The following is a 27,181-nucleotide window of genomic DNA, read 5'->3' as shown; positions in this document are numbered from 1 at the left end:
ACATACACATATGTTCCCCATGGGGTTGTGAAGACTATCTTGAACTATTCACTTTCTTTTACTAGAACTTGATTGTATCCAGAGAAACCATCCATCATTGACATTAATTCAAAGCTAGTCACTTGCTGCAACATGGCTTCCATACTAGGTAAGCCATAATTGTCTTTCAGAGATGCAATGTTTAAATTTCTAAAATCAACACAAAGCCTAATATCTCCATTCTTCTTCCTGACAGGAACCAAGTTTGAAACCCAGGTGGAATGCCTGATTGGTTTGATTATCCCACCATCTCTTAGTTTTGTCAGTTCTTCTTGCATTTTTGGGGCAAGGGTAGGATTGATTGGTCTCTATTTTTGCCTAAAAGGTCTTACATTTTCCTTTAATGGTATGACATACTGGAACAGATCCTCCCTATAAGCCTTAAGGTCATCATATGACCAAGCAAAAATATGCTTGTATTTTCTAAGTAGGTCGATCAATGTTTTCCTGATTTCAATAGGCAGATTTTGGCCAATATAAACCCTTTTAGGAACTTCATCAGTACTCAAGTTTATTTCTTCTAACTCCTAAGGTTTGGGGTCATTTACTCCTGATTTTACTCTGTCTTGGTTATCAAAAATATTTTCCAAGACTACTAACCCCTTCGGCATCTTATTTGTTTTCAATTGCATTATCTCTTGACCAAAAATAGTTTCCTTCCCATTTATGGTTTCAATCAGTCCACTACAATCCATCTCCTGACCGTGGTGCTTGTCTTCATTTAACAAAAAATTTATAATATCTTTGTCATCTTCAAAAACCTACCAATTTTCAATGTTGTCAGGTATGGAAGGTCTGTTTTGCACCTCAATCTGGGAGATTCTTACAAATGATATCTCTTTTGGCTTGATTGCTATATTTGCCAACAGATCAACCATCTTATTTTGGGTCCTATCTCTCCATGATATCCCAAATGCATCAAAGAATTCTATTTGATCTCAGACTGCATTTCTATATTGTTTCAATCTCCTATTCTTGGATGAGTAGGTTCCTTTGATCTAAGAGAAAATTAGTTCAGAATCCCCTATGACACATAATTTCTTAATTTTATGATGTATGGAAACTTTGAGTCCTAACAGCAATGCTTCATATTCTGCAATATTATTAGTGCAGGAAAATTTCAAGGTGAATGAATACCTAAAAGTGTTATTCTCAAGGGACACAAAGATTACACCTGCCCTTCCACCCTCTTTAGAACTAGCCCCATCAAAGAACATTGTCCATAATTTTGGTGAATTCATGCAACATTCGACTTCATTTTCGATGATAGCAGGTAAGTTTTCAACTTCCTAAATAATTAATTCGGCCCTGAAAGAATTAATCCCAATATCTAGGAAACAAGTGGTATCTTTGTCAATTTCTTCACCTAAAATGTGGTTAACCCTTGGTTCCCTATTTACCCTGACAACTTTGTCCCCTATATGAAAAGTGGCATAAGTAAGATCACATTGCAGGCTTCCCCCCATGGCAACACTCCATTTTCTGGAGAGTAACATTCCATAGTGTGGACGTATATCTACCACAAGGACAAACATGGTTAATTCTACTTCAGGATATGCAACTAGTTTGAAAGGTAAGGCATTTATGGTACCTATGATTGGGACTTCCCTGGCATCCATCCCTCTGCATCTGCCCTGCTTGGTATCCACCTTCAATCCTAAGGCTTCCATTACTTTGAAAGGCATTATAGTGTTGGAAGCTCCTGAGTCTATCATGTAATTTTTCAAGGTCTTCCCTTTTATGATTAGACTGAGGAAAAAAGGATCAATATCTTCTATGAATGCCACTAAGGAATCATCTAGAAACATTTGAGGAATCTGGGATATGATACCACTGTCCTCTATTACTAATGGGGTCTGTTGGGATACAATTTGATCTACAATAATATTATTGTTTGTTATTCCACCCAACCATGACAAAGCCTTATTTTTATGCTCTTCAATTCTAAAAAGTTCAGACAAGGGCACTTTTACAGTAATTTGAGATAACATGGATATCATATCAACAGGTTCAACCACAGTAGGTTTTACAATAGTACCTGGAGTCAGAATCTTTTGAGTAGTAGGTACCACATTTTGCTTGATAGCATCAAGTTCTAATTTCTTTGGTTGCACAACTGGTTTTGTTGCTTCACTTATCTGAAATTGAACCTTCTTCTTTGGTTCCCATTTCTTACCCTTGTTTTCCTTGATCTTAGGCACATCTACATTGACCTTATTGTTTTGATCATTCATCTTATGAGTGATGTCTTTGATGAATACACTAGATGGCCTTCCTGCATCATTATTTATAGCTCTATTTCTCAAATTATAATTACTATGGACTTGTGAAATCATTTCTACTGTAATTCTGTCAATTTCCTCCTTGGAGGGCATTCTTAAAGTTGTGAGACCTTCATCATAAAATGTATTGCATACCTTATCTGTATCATACCCTTCATCATCTAAAAGCACTTGCTGATGATGTAGCTGGTAAGGAATTCTCTGGCTAGTAATATCATTTTTGGGCTCTTTTGAATCAGAATCTATCAAGTCATCACACATATTCACCATATTGCAACTTATATCATCATGGGTTCTATCTTCAGTTTCTTCTTCAGGTTGCACACCTTGAGCTTGGGAAAATGACTGAGCAACAACACAATAATCAATAGAATGAGGTGATTGGCATATAATGCACCATGGTACATCATCATTCATAATTACAGTGTTCCTTTGTAGGGGGTCTAAAGAACCCTTATCCTTCACATTGTGGGTCTAGTCAAGAACTGGTTTACCATCTTTCCACTGAGTGGTGTAAGGGTAATTTTGCATTCTAGGCTGCCTATTGAAATTGTTGTTATTCACAAGGGGTCTTTCAGCAACATTTGGCTTATTGAAACTAGTGGGATTCATCTTCTTGAGCATTTCTAAAACCTAGCCTATATTAGGTTCTTCAGGCTTCTTTCCTATAGGAGTTTTTTCACCCTCCCTTTTATTATTGTTCTTAGGATTAAATAGCTTAGGATCATCCCTCCTACCTAGTTTGCTAGATGACTTCCTATTATTCTCTATATTTACTGCAACTTTATAGGCATCTCTTAAAGTTTTAGGATCCTTATCCCTCAATTGATAAGCCATTTTTCTATCAAAAGCATTGAAATAGGTTGTGAGACAGACGTCTTCATTTAACCTCATAACTTGAAAAAGTCTGTACATACCTTTCTAAAATCTCACATTGAAATCAAATGTGGACTCATTTGGATTCTTCTTGATATTGTTGAGCTCGTTCAACATGAATCCTGCATTAGTGTTGTCCCCATATTGCTCCTTGATCAATTTCTCCAAATCACTCCATCAGGTAATAATGTCATCAGGCAACCTCCTAAACCAATCCCTTGCATCCTCTATTAGTGAATGCACAAACAATTTCATTACCATGTCTTCATGTTCAACTTCATAGTCATTCAACATATCAATGAAAATCCTCAAATTTTCTTCACCAGTAATAGCATTATTCCCAGAAAACTTAACCACTTTATCTCTCAAATCAAATGATATGGGATGTGGGGCACCAGGAATACCAGCAAATGATATTTGTCTATATTTTTTAGGTATATAGGTTTCTTCTTGAAACCAAGAACATTTGAAGTACTAGCTATATTAGCTCAACTCAGGGGAGCAACTTGGGACTATTGAGGTGGGATAAATGGGACTTGGGTGCCAATAGTGGAAGATAAGGTAGGAGTAGATTGGGGTACTCCTGAGTTGAAATTATGGGACCACTAACTGGTGCAAGATTTGTAGGTGGGATAGAAAAATTGGGCCATGAAGCCAATGCAAAATTAGACTTTATGAATTGGATTTTCCTTCTGGTTTCTATAGCTTGAGCTTCATTCTCAACTTTCTCAAGTTCTTTTGCAAGATCTTCCCTCTCTTTTTGAGCCTTCTCAAGATCTAGATCTAATTTCAACATGGAGGGTTGTATAAGTTTGCTTGGTATAGCTTGAGGCTCATTTATTTGGATTCCTATAGCCTTGCCTTTCCCTTTATCTGGAGCTTTTGCAGTGGGCTCTACAGGATCAACTTGAACAAGTTTATAGGCTTGGACTTGAGCAATAACTGGTTCTTGCCTTTGATTTAGGCATTTCTCCTGTTCTTGAACTTTAGCTCTCAGATTATCAACATCTCCAAAAACATGCTTATGGAGAGTTGTGGTATTCTCTTCTAACTTTTTATTTTCCTCTTTCAAAGAAGCCATCCTTCTTAGTGGAGCATCTCTTTCGATTATGGCATCAAAGGTGGCTTGCTCCTTCTCTTTTTCAAGATGAATGCGTTTAGCTTCTTCCTTAGCAATCCATTTCTTCAAAAAAATTATTTCAGAGTGCACTTCTTTAGGATCTGTAGAAGTTGCCTCGGAATCAGCAGGGTCATCCAGATCTATAAGGTTTGGTTCTACATATGGGGCTATTCTGGGATTAAAAGGATTATCAAATGAACTCCTAAATCCTAGTCTGTAATTCATATCTGCTACAGGATCTGGTCTTAATGACACAATTCCCATAGTAGACACATCTTTGTCTTGAAAAACTCTCTCATCTAGTAATGGGGTACTGAAAATGCCTCCTAAGAGTCTTGTAGTTTCGGATTCAGAGCTAAGCGAAGAAGACTCTCTTCCTATTATTGGTTGATAATGGGAATTGACGGATGCACTACCTATGGGTTTCCAAGTAGGATTAGGATCTGCCTTTTTCTTATTTTGGTTCTTCCTACCACCTTGGGGTAAATCAATATACATTGATACATAGGGATTGGCTCTTAAGTAAGCTCTTATGTTTTTTCTCTTGTCAGCCATATTCACCTTTTGTTACACTAAGCACTAGCTTCAAAACCTTGACTGAGTCACCACCCTATTTAGGAAAAATATATAATGACACTTTTGCTGACTGAAGGAAAAAAATACACAAGCAGAGACAAAAATATATGGCACAGACAGACCAATCACTAATGTCGTAAGACTGCAACTCTTGCTTGTTAGATAAGACACTTGGATAGGTTGGGTACGTCAGTGTGTAGCAATGGTACTTGGGCTCTATCTTCTTTAAAATTCTCAAGGTTTGACACTAAAATATTCCCTTATAACCATGAGCAAAACATAGATCACATGACACACACATACACAGCAGGACCAAAGAAACTGCAGTACTTTTCACAGATGTGTTGGACAACTCCCCAGCAGAGTCACCATTTTGTTGGTGTTTTAAAAGGCACAAACTACTAAGCAAAAAAAGGCTTAATACCAAGGTAACAGTAGTACCCAACCTAAAGACAAGCCAATTCTTATTAACAGTTGCATATGCAAAGTACTTGGACCCAACTTCAACAAAAGCACAGATGGTTTTCTACTCTTTTGGCTCTGCAAAACCAGGGTGGGTATACCCAGGGATGATTCAAAATTGGAACAACTGTATGAAGATTATTCTTATTTTCATTATGATTCTCATCTCAAAATCCTCAAAACATATACATAATTCCTACCAAATGGATAAAAACATCCCATGAAATAGATATGGCCAAGAATTCTTCTATAGATCTGCAGATGTTCTTAACAATAGTGGCTAACTATAGCTAAAACATTCCATACAGACAAGTGCTGGCCAACTTTGAAGATCTATAGGAAATAAAAGTAAAATTTGATTTGATGATGCATTTGAATAAACATTTATAATATATTTCTCCTTCAGCTGAAATAACTTGATCAATGCCTAATCCATTAGGGTTCAGAGTCTATAGCAAATTCTTAGATCTAATTTGTTGCCTTACAACAAATTTTATCAGCAATTCTTATCAGAATTTATCATTCAAAATCCTTTTCAATACTTAAGGAATCTCATCACATTCATTAAAGCCTTTATTTAATCCATTGAATTAACAACAATGATAAATGGATATACAACCTAACTAGATTGCATTCAATTACACAAGCTTTTACTCATACAACATCAAGGTAGCTAAGTATTTAAAAGGAGACAAAATTCAGAAAGAACTAATATGGGGACAGTTCATAATTTGTATTCATTTCCTTTGAAAATGGTATATCCTTTACAATAGACTCAGAATGGCCTTCAAAAAGAAACACAGCTCATTCTATATTCATGTATATTCAGAGAATTGATAGAAAAATATATTGCAAACTTGCTTTCAAAATTTGGACCAAAAACCAGGCTAAGCATAATACTTAGAAGAAATAGATTTTGGACCCTTCTTTAGCCTTGGGATCTCACTTAAATAGTGTGAGATGAAACAAGCTTCATGCTAAAGACAAATGACAGGTGTCCTTTTAAAAGGCACTTACATACACTTTTGTCAAAAAGACAAGAACAAAATAAAAGAAAGGCTTATTACATCAAACATTCCTTGGTGGGTCCCTTTCTATTATGCTTCTTAGTTGTTGAGATAGGAAAATATGATTTGATTTTACAATCATTCTTCATCCTCAGAGTACATAGCCATGAGGTCTAAAAGTGATGTATCATCTTCAGTTACCTGCAAACTTACTTTAACCTGGGGATCTTCCATGTCTTCATTACTAACGATGAGGGTAACTGTTACTTTTGCATCTTCCTCCTCATCCTCTCCTGACATCTGTTCTATAAACTAATTTTTCCATTTATTAAAAGCATCATCATCTAGCCAATCAAAACTTAGAGCTTCTCTTTGTATCTTTATTAAAGAATTTGCACTTTCTTCTAAATAATCAAATTCTTTTCTCATAGCAGTATAAAATAACTGTATTTTTACTAGCTCTTCATTTGTCTTTGCCCAGAACTAGTGGCTAATTTCACTCATGATGTTTATTATTCTTTCATTAAATAACTCGTCCAACTCCTTTTCCACTTTTCCTTTTCCTTTATTGTATCAACCGATTCTAAAGCACAAGGAAATAAAGTGAATCTTTTAGCAATATATTTGGAAAAACATAATGTTAATCTTTTCTATAAAGAATCTCTTTCACCATCAAAATTCTCTAGCTTATTTAATAAATCAAAAAATTTCTCAACTTGATGATAAGGCATTTGGACTGCAGATATACATATGATTGTAATATCATTATTCCTCTCCCTCCATTTCTATGCAAGAGGAGTCAGTTTATCCTTATCTTTGTTCAACTCATCCATGAGGGTTACAATTCTTATCAACTGATCATAAAAATTTGACCATTGTATTTTATCCCTCAAATATATCACACCTTGCTTTAATTTTTCTTCTTGTTGATTTCTAAATTCTATCTGCAACTCATGTAATTTTATTTTTTCTTCTTCAAAGTCCTCTGCAGTATAGAATTGGGGCCTTTCAGGGGTGTCAGGTATTTTAGTAATAGGGGTTGATCCAACAAATGACTATGAAGGGTATGCAATTCTAAGTCTACTGGATTCTCCCACCTTTCCTTTCCCAAGTATTTTCTCCAATTGAGATATCTTGTTTTCCATCTCAATTCTCTTTTTTACTTCTTTATTGTAGGCATCCACCGCTATTTCATACTTACTCTATAGATCATTCATTTCCTTTTCTTCTTTTTTTGCAGTGGCCAAGGAAAATTTAGAATAGTCCACATTCATGTGGGTTGCTTGTACATGTGAAGTATCAACGACCCTCCTCACAAAGATACTCCCTATTAGTCCTGAATCATCAAGCTATAATGGAGTAGTCCTGGATCCTCTTCTCAGTGACCACATAACAAGGGAAGCTTGGTCATTACTGAATGTTGTTTCCAAGAATTCCTCTTTATCTGGATCTTGTAATCCTAAATTATTTGACACAGAATTAAAAATTAAGGCATCATCAATATCCCAATTGGGCAATAATAAAATATTTGCATCCTTTACCACCTATCTACCCTCTTCAGGGGTTATATCCTGGAACTCTTGTATCATTTGTTCCTTTATTTGATTCTGAATAGAGGCTTCATCCATTTCTAGATGCTCTGTTTTCATATTCCTACATCTTTTCTAAAAAATGTGCATGTTTGCCCTCCACACAAACTGATGGAAAGCCCTAGATTTTACAAAATTGTTATCCAACAAAAACTGCTAACTGGCTTGTTCCAAAATAGGGTTCCCTTCATCAATCTCTACCTGAGTAACAAAAAATCCTTCTTGTGACCCCATTTGTTCAATTTTCTCATTAGTGAGCTGCTCCTCCTCAATTCTGATTGGAGTTTGGGAAGGTGAGTAACCTTCATAATGGGATTCCTCTTCCCTTATTATTTTTCTTCTTTTGGGAGAAGGTTCAGGGGGTCTTTCTTCAAGGACAACACTAGTAGATTCAATTATCTATTTCTCTTTATTTACAATGGGCATCTAATCCCAAATAACAATATATCCTATCCTCTTTTGCACAACCAGTGGACCTGCCCGTATGTTAGGGGTGAAACCCAATTTCCTCATAACTTCTTTGGCTTTATCTACAAAAGAATCAATAAAATTTTGTTTCTTCTCATTCATTACCTCCATTATTTTTGAGAATGTACTCATGAGCTTATTTATTCTATCTGCATTAGCTGCAACATTACTAAAAGGACTGTAATCCTTGTCAAAATAATTAATAAACTCCAAAACTTTTGAATAGACTCTCCATTTCTCTTTCTTTTTTTCTTGCTCCTAGAGAGAATATTCATTCCTTATTATATCTTTAGGGAAATAGAATTCATGCTAACTTGGATGAAGCTTGATCAGTTATAGTGCATTAGTGTAGATATAGGATTCATGTCTACACTCCACAACTGATCTGGTAGTGCTTCCCCCTCTTGTTCCCTATTTAAAACCATTTCTTTACCAAAATATGTAACCCCTTTAAATAGAAACATATGCATCAATAGGGAGTACTGACCCCAAACCTTTTCCACCTTGGCCTTTGCAATCCCCACCAATCCATTGTGAATCTCATTAGCCAGGTAAGATGAAAAATAAAAAATTATTTCCACATCGAAAGAGGAGATTTGGGTGGTCATATACATGAAGCTCACAGGAATAAAATCTTCTTCACCCTCTCCGAAGACTTTGCACAGGGTCCTGTATATCTCTACTACCCTGGCATTAAAGCATGATTTCTTGAAAGGTTCTTTAGAAGATGATGTTATTGCTGGTAGGTTTCCAATTCTACCTATGTGGGTCTTCAGTGTACCTTGTCTAACTACATCCCTTTTGGACATATATTCTTTTTCTAACTATCAAATCAATGGGCACATGATACCTAGTGAGAGGTCCCAGACTGAAAACTTCCCTAATTTCTTCTGGACTAATGGTAATTAAAACCTCACCATCCATTCTTCTCACTACCTTAGTGGCTTCATCATAACTTTTCGCTATAGCTTCAAGAAGGTCATAATCCATTAACACACTAGGAATAACTAGCTTTCCCAAATCAAAATTCCATATATTGGCATGAGGGACATATAATTTTCTCTTTGCAAACCATTTTTTGAACAAACTTAAACCAGTTTGAGAAGTTTGAGCATCCTGGACCCAATTACCCTTATCATACAATCCATCAGCTATCCTTAGCCTAGGGTTCAATGAGGTTAACCTTTTAATTGCACTGTCTCTACAGTAGACTCAGGGAGCAACTCAAGCAAGTCATCATGTACATTTCTATCCAAATAGTTTATTTGACCTAAAAATCCCTTCTTCGGAGGCATCTTGGACTATTTTTTACAGAACTAAAAAGCCTACAAAGATTATGGTAGTACTACTTACTTGAATTCTGTCTTTGTTTTCCTCTGTATTTCTGCAAACTTTTTGCGAACAGACAACTTCACAAATTTTGCCAAATTTCAGCACACTTTCCTTCAGTAATTGCTTCTACACAAGAATGGCTCAAAAATATTTTCTCACATAAGATGAAAATGATGAAATATTTTGGTATTATACTCTATTTTTTCTCACAGATGATGCTTTCATGTCTAATTAATATAGAGAGTGGCACCACATTCTGTGTTTAAAGCTACATCGTCAATTTTTAAAGATCCTACAATCATGTGATACGGAGAGAACAACTAGGCATTGCATTTGACATGTCAGTCAATTCATCCAATGAAAACTTACCACATACATAACTCTTTCCTTGATGCTGCTTATATCCGGACCCACTGGCAACTGAGGACACGTGTCAGCAGGTCGCTACTTTGTTATGCATAAAGAACGAGCACTTGCCATTGCGAAGTAGCGGCAACCATTGATCTGATTAGAAATTGGCAGATGATATGTTACTAGGCTTGCTCAGAAAGAAGGTGGTGGGCCCTATTCGCTATGTTGCTATAAATATCTCCCTCACAACTCTTCATAGTGAGATGATGACAGTCATTGATCATAGGTTTAATCAAGGGTGAGGAAAATGCATGTAGTCTTTTGATTCATATTTGCTACGTCACATAGCTTAAAAAACATGCAACTTTTCAAAGTGAGGTAGCGAGGACTGTTGATTTCGTTCCAATCTGACGCTTAGGATCTCTTTGTACATTTTATTAGAAGGGCATTGATGAAATATGAAATTCTGCACAGTTGGCACCTTTCAAGATTTTACTTCAATCCTAATTATCATCCCACATCACCAAAGGTCCCACTGGCTCTTCAATTTCATGGGGCCTCACTACTTCGCTAATGGCGAAGTGTCAAGATTATCCGATAGTGAGATAGCAAGCTCTAGCACTTTAATGAATTTCGGCACCGTGAAATGCAAGGGGCCATCAGATAATTATTTCTACTATTAAACTGCTTCTGAAAAAAGGCATTTATTACTTGTCATGCCACCTAGTTTAGTCATGGTACTGACAAATTGCAATGTCACCAGTTCTTGATTTCACGGGGCGTCGCTACTTCGCTAATGGTGGAGTGTCAAAATTTTTTGATAGCGAGATAGCGAAGCGTCGAAAAAATCATCATTTCTTCTCTGACTTTAGACTGCTTCTGTTGGGTCCCCTTTCCTATTTTGACGGTAATTTCAATGTGTACCTGAATAATAAATTAATCAGAAAGCAAAGCTCTGACTACCATATCTTCATTTTGTGGTCCCATTTTTAAAACTATTCAGCACTCGCTACCTCACCATACATAAAAAGTTCCCATGTTTGCACAGCGAGGTAACGACATTGGTAGATCTACTTAGATCAGACGACTGGGGAAATATGAGGGGAAAGGTATCTCGAGGGCACAGAAGATAAAAGGCGACAAAATATTTGTCTTATTTGAAAATTCAAAAATTTTACGCCTAACAATTTACGAATAGAAAAAATGTAGGGATTTCATAAGGTTTTTTCAAAGGCTAGCCAATGGATGGATTATCCAAAAACCCTATGTTTCACTTAGAAATAAAAGTCTATCTTTTCTACAATTGGACAAAAGACTTCTATCACACAAAAAGTCAGACCAACAAGTCCCACATACCTCCTTCTAGCTTAATTTGATGAGGAGTGACCACTTGACCTATTAGGTGAAGTAATCCCTTCATTTGATGTGTTGCAATCATCTTTCTTCTTCCATGTTTTGTTCATCTCTCTTCTAGTGTGTTTAACATCTACCTTGCCTTTTCCTTTGTGGAACTCTAAATTGGGTCTCTTTGTCCTTGTTGGGAAATTCTTGCTGATATGACTAGTCTTCAAATAATTAAAGCATGTAGTTTGACTCTACCATCTTTTGTAGTCACCACTGAAGTGTGCTCTTACAAAATTCTCAGGGATGTGTCCATACTCTTGACAATAACAATAGCTATGTCTTGTATTGTAATCCCAATTATAGGAGTGTTCATAGCTTCTTGCCTTTGTTGGCTTGCTTGATGACCATGTAGACTTGGATCTACATTCAAAGGCTCTATGTCCAAACTTCTAACAATTGTAGCAGTTTCCTTCAAATTTTGGTGCATTCATGGTTCTAGTTCTGCATTAATGTGCCTAATGACCTTGTTTGTTGCACTTGTGACAATTAGTCATGTTCTTCGGCTTAGCATTCTGACTAGCATTCTTACTCCTAGAAAAATTGTTTGTATGTCCTTTCTTACCACAATGATGACAATTAGGTTTTGATTTCTTACCTTTATTGTTGTTTTCTTTAGCAAGGTTGGATGATTCTCCTTATTTAGTGCTTATGTAGCCCAATCTTGATGTATCTTTACTAGATCTAGGGGATTTCAATAGTTGCTCAAAGTACATGATGACCTCCTTTGGCTTGTTGAAACTTTCAGCAAACTCCTTTTCTCTTTTCAAGTCATTCTATAGCTATTCATTTTGAAACTTTAATGTAGTTATCTCAATGTCCTTGACATTCAACTCAGGATGAGCATTCATCATTCGGCTTAGGGTGTCCAATTACATGTTTGAGATCTTGGATAGCTGTACTAACTTTTCTTCCAATCTATTTGCCAAAATTCTTTTGTCTTCTTCAATCATGGCCTTGTCTTCTATAGCTTTCTTCTTTTGTTCAATCACCTCACATAGCAGTATAGATTGCGATTCTTGTTCCAACTTGAGATTTTTTATTTCTTTAGATTGTGCTCTATTCTTCTCCATAAAATCTACAATTTTTGCATTGAATTCACTAGAGTTACCATCTATAAATAACTTTATGGTGTCAATCTCTTTGTATTGTGTGTCATTTTCTATTATAGCAAGCTCTTTCCTTCTCTTCAGTGAACTCTTCAAAGCATCTCTAGATTCATTCAGTTGTTGTAGTATGAGATGTATCTCAATCTCTTGGTTTTCAATGGTCTTTCCCAACTTCTAAACTTTCATTTCAAAATCTTTTCTCCAAGTTGTAAAGCTTCTTCTCTTAAGAACTTAGCTTTGATACCAATTTTTAGAATTACAAATGGGAAACATACACTTCTTGGGGGGGGGGGGGGGGGGGAGAATTAGAAGTATTAATCTACCAATGAAACTTTTAATTTAAAAAATGCATGCATTAACATATTGAAATAAAATATAAAGTAAATGCATCCACATAAACACTTGACACTAGATATGATTACCTAGAAACCCTCCAAATGAGAAGGAAAAATTGGAGTGGGGATGACACCCACAATTCTCCACTACTCTAGCTATAAAGTATCACCTATTAAGGTTACAAAGTTTGACCATTTTCATGATCTACCTTGTGAAAGGCTTGCCCTATTAAATACTTACAAAGAATTGTTAGATCCTACCCTGTTAAAGGATTTTAACACCCTATTAGAAGTGTGCCTAGTTAAAGGACTTTAAAACACTCACTTGGAATGTCACCTTGTTAAAGGATTTTACAATGACTATTTAATCAACATTAGTCCAAAGGATTTCAACCTGCTGATATAGTTGTTAGAAAGTAATAGTAGATGTTTGATCTGATAACTTACAACTTTGCCTTGCTAATTTTAGATCACAGTTTTGTCCATCTTGATCCTCTTAATCTATTATGACAATTTTGTATCACTTCTCCTTTGTTTTGAAAATTGATTCTACAATTCTTTAACACTTCTAAATCACCTTGAACAATTTCAAATCAATTCACCCCTTTTCTCCCTTCAATTCTTCACTCACTTCACTTCCTCACATACCGTGAGTTATGGGGCTTCATCTTACTTAAAAGGGCTTTGGTGGCTTAGGGTTAGGTATTAATCTATGATTGAGATGCATTCATTTTCCTACTTTATTCCTTCCAATTTTATGATTGGTTGCATGTTAATTGCATAGGAAAACCAAATAGGTTCGATCTTATCTTCAAAGCTTCAAGATCTATCCATAAGTCAACATAAAAATGGTTTACATATTTGTTTGTGCTATCACAAACAACTAGGTCCATTATGTGTTACTTAGCACTTGATAATAATGATGCTTGACACTTATTGTAATTCTTTTTGACTCAGCACTTGGACTTGCTTGGAATCAACTATATGCTCAACACTTGAATTACTTCACTCATGAGTGACTCAACACTCATTGCAACTTGACATCTATAAATACTATACCCAGCATGTTTTACTAGCTTGAAATGAACTTAGTAAATATCTTAAGTGTGTTGACACTCAATTGTCAAAATCAAACTAAGATCAACAAATTCAAAAAAGGATATAGTACAATTAGATCATAATCTTTCTACTACTGATAGCTTGATCAACTTAGTTACAAATTTGGAGAATAATATTCAAATCATAATATTACTAAGAACTACATGGGATCATCCTCTTTCTATGATTATTCAAACTCATAAACCATTCATTTATAAATATAGTTTGATTCAATTATCCCAACCCCAACAGAAGACATGAGTGACAAAATCAAGGAGGATAGAAGACTATTGAAAAGTATGAATAGAAAAATGATACACAAAGGTGTGATAGGATACGTTAGACTATTTGAGTCATGTAACATATATATGATGTAAAATTTGTATAGTCCTATATGGACCGACTCATATGCATAGAGGGAGCACTCTCATTTTTTAATTATACTATAATTATGTAATCATGAGAAATATTTTTTGTCACAAATGTGAAAAGGGGAGATTGTTGATCTCTCTATTTTTGTTTTCCATTAGTGTCAAATACTTAGTCATATAGAAGGAGAAGTTAGTCAATCATCATTGTAGAGCTATTAGATTAGTATGTAAATAATTGTTGATCTCAAATTGGTTTTGACAAGTGAGTGTCAACACACTTAAACCATTTACTCAGTTCATGCCAAATAATTAATACATGCCAATCACAACATACAAATATTAAACCATGCCAAGTTGTAATGAGTGTCGAGTCACTCATGTGACGAGTGAACTCAAGTGCCAAGAAAATAGACCATGCCAAGTGAATTCAAGTGTCAAGTAAATAGTGGTTGCCAAGTAGTTCAGGTGCTAAGTCAGAAGTAGAAATGCAATGTATACTGAGCATTAGAGACTTCATATTCCAAGTAAGATAGTTTGGACATATTTATTTATAATGGTACAAACAACTACGTAAACCATTTTTGAGCTGACTTAAGGATAGATTTTGATCTTTTGGAAATAAGAATGAATCTATATGTGGATTCCCTATGTAATTGCATGCAGCCAATTAGAAAATGGGAAGCTTTAAGCAACAAAATGGATGAATCTTAGCTATAGATTCATACCTAAACCTAAGTCACTAGAGTATTCTTAAGGAGGGTGAAGCAATAAACTTTTAATAATGTTGGGAACAAGATACAAAGGGGTAAATGATCGAATTGGAAGAGAAAACAATATAGTTTGTAGTGCATTCAAGGTGACTTAGTAGTTTAGAATGAATAATTAATTAAGTGAAGAATAGAGGATAGAGAGGGATACAATGTTGATACATTACATCATGGAGGATCAATTAGAGATTGATAGAGGCGATCTATTATTAGGAAAGCAAGTGCCAACCACAAGATCTATGCTAAGACATTTTGATAAGTAATTTAAGTTAAATCTCTTAATATAGTAGTCCTAACAGGCTATATGAAATCCTTTAACAAGATGCTTACTAAGTTGAAGTCCTTTAACCAGACACACTTCTAACAGGGTGTTGAAATCCTCTAACAAGGTGGGACTTAAAAGTATTTGTAAGCATTTAATAGGGTAGGCCTTTCATAGGGTAGACTATGATTCATGGGTAAACCATTGTAACCTTAATTGGATACACTTTATTGCTGCAGTAGTGAAGATTTGTGGGTATCATCCCCACCCTAGTTTTACCTTCTCACTTGGAGGGTTTCTAGGCAATCATATTTAGTGTTATGTGTGTGATTTGATTACATGTTCACATGATTGATGCATATGTTTTTACATGTTATTTCAGTTTATTAATCCATATGATACATGAATGGTGAAATTTTTATGGGTCTAACTTTAAAATCTTGATTCACCCACTCCCACCTCTCTCAAAAGTTTTCTCTCTTGCCACTTGTAAATCCAACAATTGTTATTAGGCCTAGTTCTCTGAAAGAGATGCTTTGCAACTTAGAGGAAAGATATTGAAATGGAAGTCTACAAGTTGGGAAAGACTATTGAGAACTAGGAGATTGAAATACATCTCATAATACATCAACTAAATTAGGTAAGAGAGGAACTAAAGAAATCCTTGAAGAGAAGGAAAGAGATTTCTATTGTAGAGAATGACACACTATACAAAGAGATAGACACCACCAAGCTATTTGAAAATGGTAACTCCAGTGAATTTGATGCAGCAATTGAAAATCTAATTGAGAAGAATAGAATCCAAGATGAGGAAGTTAGAAATCTCAAGTTGAAGCAAGAATCACAAGCTATAATACTACATGACATGACTAAAAAAAAGAAAAAATCCATAGAAGACAAAAGAATTCTAGCAAATAGATTGGAGGAAAAGTCAACATAACTAACCAAGATCTCCAATATGCAATTAGATACTCTAAGTCAAATGATGAATGCCAAATATGAACTGAATGTCAAAGACATTGAGATAACCACATTGAAGTTGTAGAATGACCTAAAAAGAGAAAAGGAATTTGTTGAAAGTTTCAACAAGCCAAAGGAAGCCATCAAATACTTTGAGAATTTATTGAGATCTTCTAGATATAACAAAGATGCATCAGGATTGGGCTACATAAGCACTGAAGAAGAAGAATCATCCAAAGTTGTTGAAGAAAGGAACATCAAAGGTAAGAACTCCAAACCTACCTATCATAATTATAGAAAGAAAGGAAATACTGCTAATATGTGCAAGATCAATAATGAAAATCAAAATGTCAAGTGCAACAAACAAGGTCATCAAGCACATGATTATAGAGCTAGGACCATGCATAAACCAAGATTTGAAGAATATTGCTACAACTGTTAGAAGTATGGACATAGAACCTTTGCATGCAGATCCAAATCCATGTGGTCATCAAACAAGCCAACAAAGATAAGAAGCTATGGAAACTCTTATAATTGGGATTACAATACAATATATAGTTGTCACTATTGTCAATAATATGGACATGTTCCTGGGAATTGTTTTGGAACACACTTCAGTGGTAATTACAAAAGATGGTTATCAAACCACATGTTTTAGCTATTTGAAGACTGGTCACATAAGTTAACATTGTCCAACTAGGGAAAAGGCACCAAGTTGTGTATTTGATAAAGGAAAAGGAAAGGAAAATGTTGAACACATCAGAGATGAGATGAACAAGACATGGGAAAGAAAGATGCTTGCAGTGCATCAAATACAAAAGGTATCACTTCACCCAGTGGGTCAAGTGATCACACCTCATCAAATTGAACAATCAAGAGATATGTGGGACTTATATTTAAGTGTAATATCATAAATTAGTTCCAAAAGGAGAAAGTTTTGAAAATACTACATTAGCATGAATAAATATGTAAGATGTTGTTGTAAATCCAAGTTAAATCTTTAAAGTTTTCATGTTGTTGTCGAGCATGAAATGTCTCCTGTGTATGCCGAGTGAAATGCTAGCTGATGGTGATCTACAAAACTATCTAGTTGATGTTGATTCTATAGTAGATTTTGAGTGATGGTAATATTAATGGATGTTGAGTGATCCTAAAATTGAAATTGATGTCAAGTTTACAGCTATAAAAGCACTAAGCATTAAATGCAAGGTTTTGAAGGGTATATGATCATTTTTCACTCATTATTCATCATTTCAAATTCAAGCAAAGAACAAGTAGAGCTAAAGGTGATTTATAAACTTATTTATGAAATTTACAAATAATTTGATAGCAATCTCACATCAGTTCGATGAATTTTACAAGGTATTTATCACAAGTTGAGCTACATAGTTTCAATTTGCATAAACCCTAGTTTGACAAATGGCATCTAGTTTGAAGAAAGTAGAAGGGAAAGATGTTTTAAATGTTTATCTTTTCAGTAACAAGGTCAAAAAACCTATATTCAAGGCCATCCTTGACATAGCATACAAATAAGATCCTTTAGGCACCTTATCTATGATCCCGCCAAATATCATAATGGTACAAGATGTAAGAAGATGTTATAATTCCAAAATTGGTAGCATTGGGGACTTAGAAATAAGAGAAGTGCATGATATATTATGTGAAAATGGTATTCTAAAGCAAGGATATAAAATTTTTGAGAGAAAGGGTTTGATGTGTGCCCTAGATTTTCCCAATATATTCAAAACTGAATGTATTAGAATTGTGTTAAGTCAAATACATGATGGATCCTTATGGCTAGAGTGTGGAAAAATTTTGATCACTAAAAGGATAATTCATAGGGTTACTAGCTACCCAACCCTAGATCAGCCCAAGACTCTAAGGAGTGATTCAAAAGAAGTAATAGAGAAAAACACAAGGGCAAAATGGAACAAAAGAGGCATGACAATAGAAATTATTATAGATCCATTGTTAAAATTTGTTGTTAGGGTAATCTCTCAAAATTCTATCAATCTAGTAGATTGAATAGTGTACCCTATATTGCAATGGATGTTGGCTACAAGATTGTGAAGAAGGATCATACTTATGATCTGGATGAGCTTCAACTCTAATAATTGATGGAAAACATTGGAGTAATTAGAAAGACCAAGAGTGCTCAATGTAAATTTGGTTCAATTCATGTTTGTATATTCTTCTATGTACAAAATACTTTTCCCTCCTTTGGTATAGTAAGATGTAAAAAAAAAAGGTCAATTTCAGTGCAAAACAATGAATTTATTAAATAGATGGGAGAAAATTTTGAAACATTGATGACTAGTTATTTTGAATATTTTAAGAAGTCAATGAAGCAAAGAATGAGGATACCTATTTCATTGGTTGAGCAACATTAAAATGATATATGTTTTCTAGTTGATGCTAATTACACCTTTTTACAAACTACAAAACCAAGGGTCAGATGGTTATGGCCACTTGGATATGAGATCAATGTTGATGAAGCATCAACAACAATCATAACATTCCTAGTAAAGGAAATTGACAAGACTACTAAAATCTTTGGGAATTATGATGTGATGAAATCAAAGGTTGAAATGGAATTGAAAACTACCTCCACACTTAAGAAAAAAGATAAGTTGGTAAATAACCTAAAGGCTAAATTTGGTGAAGGTGTAGGTGAGGAAGAAGAGAAAGAACAAACACAAGGACCTCTTGCATTGACCCAAGACATGGGAGAGGACAAGGAAGAAGAAGAAATGGAAGGTTCGGAGGAAGAAGAAGTCAAGCAAGCACCCACACAAGTTGAGCCAAAGAAGAGAAAGGCTAAAGCATAGCTGGTGGCTAAGGTAAAGAAAAATTGTCAAACCTAGCCAAGCCAAGCCAAGTGCACCTACCACTAGAGCCAACACACATGCCACAACATAGAAGGAAAAGGGGAAATCCAAACAAATAGAGCAAGGAGGCCAAGTGCAAAAGAAGCAAAGGAGAAAATATATTGAACAACCAGATTTAGATGAAGAAAGAATTGAATCAGATGACATAAGCCAATTCAAAGTGGTAAGTCACAAACCACTTTTTGTTATTGAAAATTTGTGTGAAAATTTCAAGAATAATACATATTTGTCTAGATTAAAGCATATTGATTTTGAGAAACTTGAGAAAGAAGAAAAGAATATAGTGGAAGAAGCCATATATATAGTGATGAAACTTGTGTCACCCTTTTGTAAAGGAAAAGGCTAGCAAAAGTATAATTGTTCATCTTCAATGACACAAAACTAGTATTATTATTTGGAATTTGAAAATGAGGTAAACTAATGAAATGTGTAGAAATGGTTGAAGATTAAAATTATAAATTTTAAAAATTATTTAGAATAAGAAATGATATATTTTCCTAATTTTTATAAACAATTTTTTAGTTGCTAAAAAATGCTGAAAAATAGGGGTTTAGTTCCCACCACAAAACTATATAGAAATAAAATTATTTCCATTTGAGCTCAGACTATGTTATAGATACCACATATAGATAGAACAATAAAAAATAAAAATTGACTGCAGACCTATATTTTCTCTTTTATAGCAATTCAAATTTCAACTCACCTAAAATTGGTAGTTTTCATCTCCCACCACATTTTTCAAAACAAATCTATTCTAACCAGAAGAAAAATTATACACTCTAAAAGAAGACCCTCTCCTCTAGAACGCCATATAATTTTTAAATTTTTTTATATGATATAATAATTTTTTGTTTCTCAAAATTGACATCTTTTCGAGTGTTAAAATATATTCTTTTAGAATTTTTAAATTATAATATACTATATCTAATTAAAACACTATAAACTCTATATGAAAATATTCTTGACTTTGAGCTCTATAAATGATGTTTAAATTTTACTTTAAAATATCATATAAAATAGTAAGAGCTATTGAAATGCCAATTTTCTAAAATAATTTTATTTCTTTAGTAATTGGATACAAACCAGTATAAAACATGCATTTAATAGACATTTCCAATTGGAAAAGTGTGAGACAATATATAGCTTAGCTAGAATGAATTTATCTAGATCATATGTTTGAGAAAATTTGATTTTTGGATAGAAATAATCAAATTCAGCTATTCTGATAAGTTATCCTAAAAGGTGACATAGATTTGTACTTTTACCCTGAGCATAAATGGCATTGTTTAAATTTAGAAAAAAAATAAGGGAAACCACTTTGGCCCAAGTAATACAAAAACTGACAAAAGGGCAGATTGCTAAGGCTGCTAACAAATATGGAGTTAGGTTTACACCTAAGTATAGAGCCTTCAACATACTTCATAAAAATATTGAAGATGTCATCAATAAATCCACCCAAATATGGAAACTTATCAATGGGTTGACCACTATTAAACAAGGAGAAGTTGATCCTTCTGAAGGAAAACTTGATGACAAAGAGGATGACAATGATGATGATGAAAAATAAAAGGATGATAAGGAAGATGATACACTAGGGAAGGAAACTGAAAAATAGACTGACGACAAGGGTACAACTGAATAGTAGTAAGATGAACAGAGTGTGCAGGACACACAAGTGTTAAGTGTCAGTCCCCCACATGATAGAGTCAAGACTATTGAAAGCATTATTTTAAAGGATGTCTCTAATATTTCAGCTTAGAATATCAATCTCTTCATTATAGAAGACCTAAAGAAGATATTGGATGAATCAACATTGCATGCTAAGTTATGTGATTATCCAATTTCAATCAATATAGACAAGCTCCAAAAGGCAGTAACTAATGCCACAAGGGACAAGGTGAATCTACAAGAACCACCTTCTACAATCCCTTCAATTACTCAAGTACATACTTTGACCCAAACAATAGTAGATACATCTACCAAGGTTACTAAATTTATTAGAGTTGACATAGTGGAGTAGAGGCAGACTGAAAAAGAAAAAGATAGTACAACTGAACACTAGGAAGTAGGACAAATAGATTCTTCTATACCTAAAACACAAGGACAAGGTGTTGTTCAAATCATTATATTAGACAAGAGAAAATTTGAAGAGGGTGAGCAAAAACCTAAGGTAAAGGAGCAATAATCCATCTAGGCATTGGTAACTCTACCTACATCTAGCACTTCTCCTATAGAAGTTCTTCAAAAGCTGAGCACATAAGCTATACCATTGAAAATCTCAGTGCTAAGCTCAAGCTCTTCAAAGGTTGAAAAGGTAATTTACTATGGTGATTTCAGTCTTGATGAAGATATTGTTATTCTTAAGTTTGATTATGATATGACATTAGATAAAATAACCATTTTGTAACATACTTTAGAGAAGAAAAAGCATCAAGAAATGCTTACAAGAGAACACAGGTAGAGGCAAGTTCTTCAAGACATTAAAGACATCTTTCTGGATGCCTTCAACCTACCAACTCTTGAAGAGACCAAGCCACTACTAGAAAAAATGTCAAATATAGTGGAAAAGGTCTACAATGAAGACATTAAGACAAATGCTAAACTTTTAGAGTGGTCTGAAAAGAAATTTTAGAACAAGGTAAATGAAAAGATATCTGGTGATATAGTGCTTACTCAAGTTGCATTGGGAACAAAGGTTGAGGATGTGATGAAGGTACTTGAGAATATATTCTCATTATACACCAAATTATGTGACCCTACACTCTTCACCCAAGAGACCAGACATCATATTTAGAGCCTAGAGAGAAATCTAAACATATCAGGCACAAGGCTACCTCTAAACCTTGCTCAGAGTGAGAAGTATTTTCATACATTACTTCAAACAAAAAATTAATTAGTTGTGTTAATAGTAGAAGAGGCTAATATAAGAGCTAAATTAACATGTATTCAGGCATCCCTCACCCCACACATGGAAATAATACTCAAGGAACTAGGATATGAAAAAACTCTACTGAAGAAAGACTCAATCTTTCTACTCAGATGGCCTAGTACACCTTGCTATTGAGCTTGTTTTCCAAATCAAGTCATTGGATTTTGTATGTGACAATTGGAATGCAGCTCTTGAAATCATAATGGAGGTCCATAAATCATTTTTGGACAAACATACTATCCATGTATAGCCCATTTGACATAAGTATCAAAAAAGGGGGAGATAAAGAAAAGGGGGAAAGATAAAGAAAATAGGGAGAATAAATAATAACAGACATTTGGAGGGAAAAAGAAAGAAGAAGAGAATAAAGAAAGTGGGAGTAGAGAATAAAATAGAGAATAAAAGAAAGGAAGAAATAACAAAGGGGGATCCTAGTAATTGTTGGAATTACAAATGGGAAACATATACTTCTGAGAGGGGGGGTGAATCAGAAGTATTAATCTTTAACCAATAAAACTTTTAATTTAAAACAATGCATGGATTAACATATTAAAATAACATGTGAAGTAAATGCATCCACATAAACACTTGACACCAAATATGATTACCCAGAAACCCTCCAAACAAGAAGGTAAAACTAGGGTGGGCATGACACCCACAATTCTCCACTACTACAGCAATAAAGTGTCACCTATTAAGGTTACATAGCTTGACCATTTTCATGATCTACTCTATGAAAGGCCTTCCCTATTAAAGGCTTACAAAGGATTGTTAGATCCTACCCTATTAAAGGATTTTGAAACACCCTATTAGAAGTGTGCCTGATTAAAGGAATTTTAGAACATTCACTTGGAATGTCACCCTATTAAAGGATTTTACCCTATTGATAGAAATGTTAGAAAAGAATAGTAGAATGTTTAATCTAATAACTTACAACTTTGTCTTGTTGATTTCAAATCATAGTTTTGTCCATCTTGATTCCCATGATCTGTTATGACAATGTTGTATCGCTTCTCCTATATTTTGCAAACTGATTCTACAATTCTTTCACACTTCTAAGTCACCTTGAACACTTTAAAATTAATTTACCCCTTCTCTCCCTTCAATTATTTTCTCACATCACTTCCTCATACACACACATATATATTGAATTATGGGGCTTCGTCTTCCTTAAAAAAACTTTGGTGACTTAGGGTTAGGTATGAATCTATGACTAAGATTCATTCATTTTCCCACTAAATCCCTTCCAAATTTTTGATTGGTTACATGTTGATTGCATAGGAAAACCAAATAGATTCAATCTTATCTTCAAAGCTTCAAGATCTATCTATAAGTTAGCATAAAAATGGTTTACATAGTTGTTTGTGCCATCACAAATAACTAGGTCCATTTTGTGTTACTCGACACTTGATAATACTAATGCTCGACACTTATTGCAATTCTATCTAGCTAGGCATTTGAATTTTCTCTTCATCAACTATATTTCTGACACTTGAATTACTCAGTATATGAGTGACTTGACACTCATTGCAACTAGGTATCTCTACATATTATACTCAGCATGTGTTACTAGCTCGACATGAACTTAGTAAATATCTTAAGTGTGTTGACACTCAATTAACAAAACCAAACTAAGATCAACAATCTTTCCCTTTGACATGAGTGTCAAAAACATGTAACTATATACAATAGATCTAATTTCCTTGAGTATAGTATATACATAGTTTGACATATACACAAAACTTCAAAATTTTCAAAACTCTGTAATAGACTCATATACCTCAAAAAATTTCTCAAAACTTTGTAACTCCCCCTAAGTTAATATGCATGTTTTGTGTCCAAAATCTCTTCTCTTTTCTGAGTAGATTTGCTTCATGTTGATACTCTTTATCTTCAAAAATACTGACACTCTATTTCTATCTGATATGCTCTATTTTTGCTCTTTCGCTATTTGCTCCCCCTTTGTTTACTCTCTCCCTTTCAGGTTATCTCCCTCTATATATTGATACTCTTTATTTCTCCCCTTTCATATAATCTCCCCCTTTACTCATTATTATCTCCCCCTTTTTAACACTAATGTTAAAGGGTCTATACACTGATTGTGTATTTGTCCAAAAATTTCTTGTGAACTTTCATTATAATCTATAGAGCAACATCCCAATTGTCTAATGCAACATCTAAGGATTTTATTTGGATAGTTGTCTCTATTGTAAGGTGAACTAGTCTGTCCAAAGTTGAAAGATTAGGATCTTTCTTTAACATTGTTTTTGCATAAGCTAGTTCCTTTTGGAGTATTCCCATATGAGGGGTAAGGGAATCTTGTATATTAATCGACTTGGCTCTTATAATAGTCTCTTCTATTTTTAACACATCTAGTTGATTTTGTGTTTGAAGCACTAAATGAAAATGCTTCTCACTCTGAGTTGGGGTCTTAGGTAATTGCATACCTAAGAGTTTTAAATTGGTCTCTAGGCTTAGAATCCTATGGCTCATTTCTTGTGTGAAGAGAGTGGGGTCACACAATTTTTTGGACAATGAGAATATGTTCTCAAGTACTTTCTTCTGTATCTCAATTTTGTTAGCCAATTCAACTTGTGATAGTGCTACTTCACTAGATATTTTCACATTAACTTTCCCTTGAAATTTCTTCTCAGACCATTCCATAAGTTTGATATTGGTATCATAGTCTTTATTAGTCACCTGTTCCACAATTTTTGATAGTTGTTCTAATATGGGCTTGGATTCTTCAGGTGTTTGCAACCTAAAAGCATCCAAAAAGATGTCATTAATCTATTGTAATGCTTGCCTTTTTTTATACTCTTTTTCTATGTATTTCTTGAGTTTTCTTTCTCTCTAAGGCTTCTTGCATTATACTTATCTATTCTAATGTCATGGTTGCATAGTCATATTTAGGTACCACTATCTCTTCATCTAAAATTGAATCGCCATAGTGAAATACCTTGGCAACCTTGGATGAGCTAGAGCCTGGTGCTAAAATCTATAGTGGTATTGTATCAGTGCTCAACATATGAAGGACTTTTTTTGGAGAGCTAGATGTTGGTAAATTTACTAGTGTTTGTATGGCTTCTTGATCCTTCTCCTTGGGTGTGTCCTTTTCTTCACTCTTATCTTGGTCAATTATTAATATTTGATCTACTCCTTGTGTCTATGTATCAGGTATAGATACCTCTAGCTGTCCTATTTGAACTTCTAAAGTTTTCTCCTCTTGAGTAGTCTGTGTTTGTTGCTCAACCATGACAACTTTTGTAGTAGTATCAACCTTTGTAGATGTATCATCTAATGTTTGCACTAAATTTTGACCACTAGTAGCTAAAAGGATTATAGAAGGTGGTTCTTATGTATTCACCTTGTCCCTTGTTACATCAACTACTACTTTTTGAAGATCATCCACATTGACCAACACTGGGTTCTCAAATAATCTAGCTTGTAGTGTGGTTTGGTCAAGGATCTACTTTAGATCCTATGTAGTTGATGGGTTGATGTTCTTAGGTGAACTATCAGGAACATCCTTTACTTTTATAGTTTCTACAGGTGTGTTTTTGTCATGTGGAGGGCTCATAGCTGGCATTTGTGTGTCTCGCACACTCTATTCTATTTGTTGCTCTTCAATTATTGCCATTTCATCTGACTTCTTTGGTGTCTCCTCCATAGTGGTATTTTCCTTCTATTTTTCTATCTCCTCTTCCTTTTCCTCATCCTCCTCATTATTTCTACCCTCAAAAGGATTTATTTCTCCTACTTTAATTGTAGTCAGTCCATATGTTGGTAAAATTTACTAATGTTTGTATGGCTTCTTGCTCCTTCTCCTTGGGTGTGTCCTTTTCTTCACTCTTATCTTGATCAATTGTTAATATTTGACCTAATTCTTATGTCTATGTACTAGGTATAAATACCTTTGTCTATCCTATTTGTGCTTCTAAAGTTTTCTCCTCTTGAGCAGTCTATGTTTATTGCTCAACCATGACAACTTTTGTAGTAGTATTAACCTTTGTAGATGTATCATCTAATGTTTACATTAAAGGTTGACCACTAGTAGCTGAAGGGATGATAGAAGGTGGTTCTTGTGTATTCACCTTGTCCCTTGTTACATAAACTACTACTTTTTGAAGATCATCTGCACTGATCAATACTGGGTTCTCACATAATCTAGCTTGTAGTGTGGTTTGGTTAAGGATCTTCTTTAGATCCTCTATAGTTAATGGTTTGTTGTTTTGAGGTAAAGTATCAGGAACATCCTTTACTTTTATAGTTTGTACAAGTTTTCTTGTGTGATGTGGAGGGCTCATAGCTATTATTTGTGTGTCTTACACACTCTATTCTATTTGTTGCCCTTCAGCTATTGCCATTTCATCTAACTTTTTTGGTGTCTCCTGAATAGTGGTATTTTCCTTCTCTTTTCCTGTCTCCCCTTCCTTGTCCCCATCCTCCTCATTATTTCTACCCTCAAAGGGATCTATTTATCCTAATTTAATTATAGTCAAGCCATATATCAATTTACACATTTGTGTGGATTCCTTGAAAGCATCCTCAATTTTGTACTGCGAAATATTGAACGCCCTATATTTTGGTGCAAATATACTACCATATTTCTTATTGGCCTTGGTAATTTTTCCCTTTGATAGCTTTGGCATCACTTGTTCTCATTTTGATTCCCTTATTTATTTCTCCATGTTTAGGAAATAATACCACTTATTCTCAACAATTCTATACAATTCCTTTGATGTTGTATTACCCAATTCAAGAAGAGTGTTTTTGAATTTTTCCATCATGGCATACACTAACTCTTGTATCATATTTTGGTCTTCTCTACCAACTTTTTCAAATTTAATGCCTTTTAATCCTATTAAATCTACATTATCTCTAATATTATCACAAATATTTTCAAGATGATATTTAGGTTTATGACATACCACTCTAAACTAACTTGTATTCCCAAAA

The sequence above is a fragment of the Cupressus sempervirens genome, chromosome 11 (genome assembly GCF_028749045.1).
Source record: "Cupressus sempervirens isolate cs-2001-9-10 chromosome 11, ASM2874904v1, whole genome shotgun sequence".
NCBI lineage: Eukaryota > Viridiplantae > Streptophyta > Pinopsida > Cupressales > Cupressaceae > Cupressus > Cupressus sempervirens.
The sequence above is the reverse complement of the archived record's forward strand: the minus strand, read 5'-3'. Positions refer to the sequence as shown.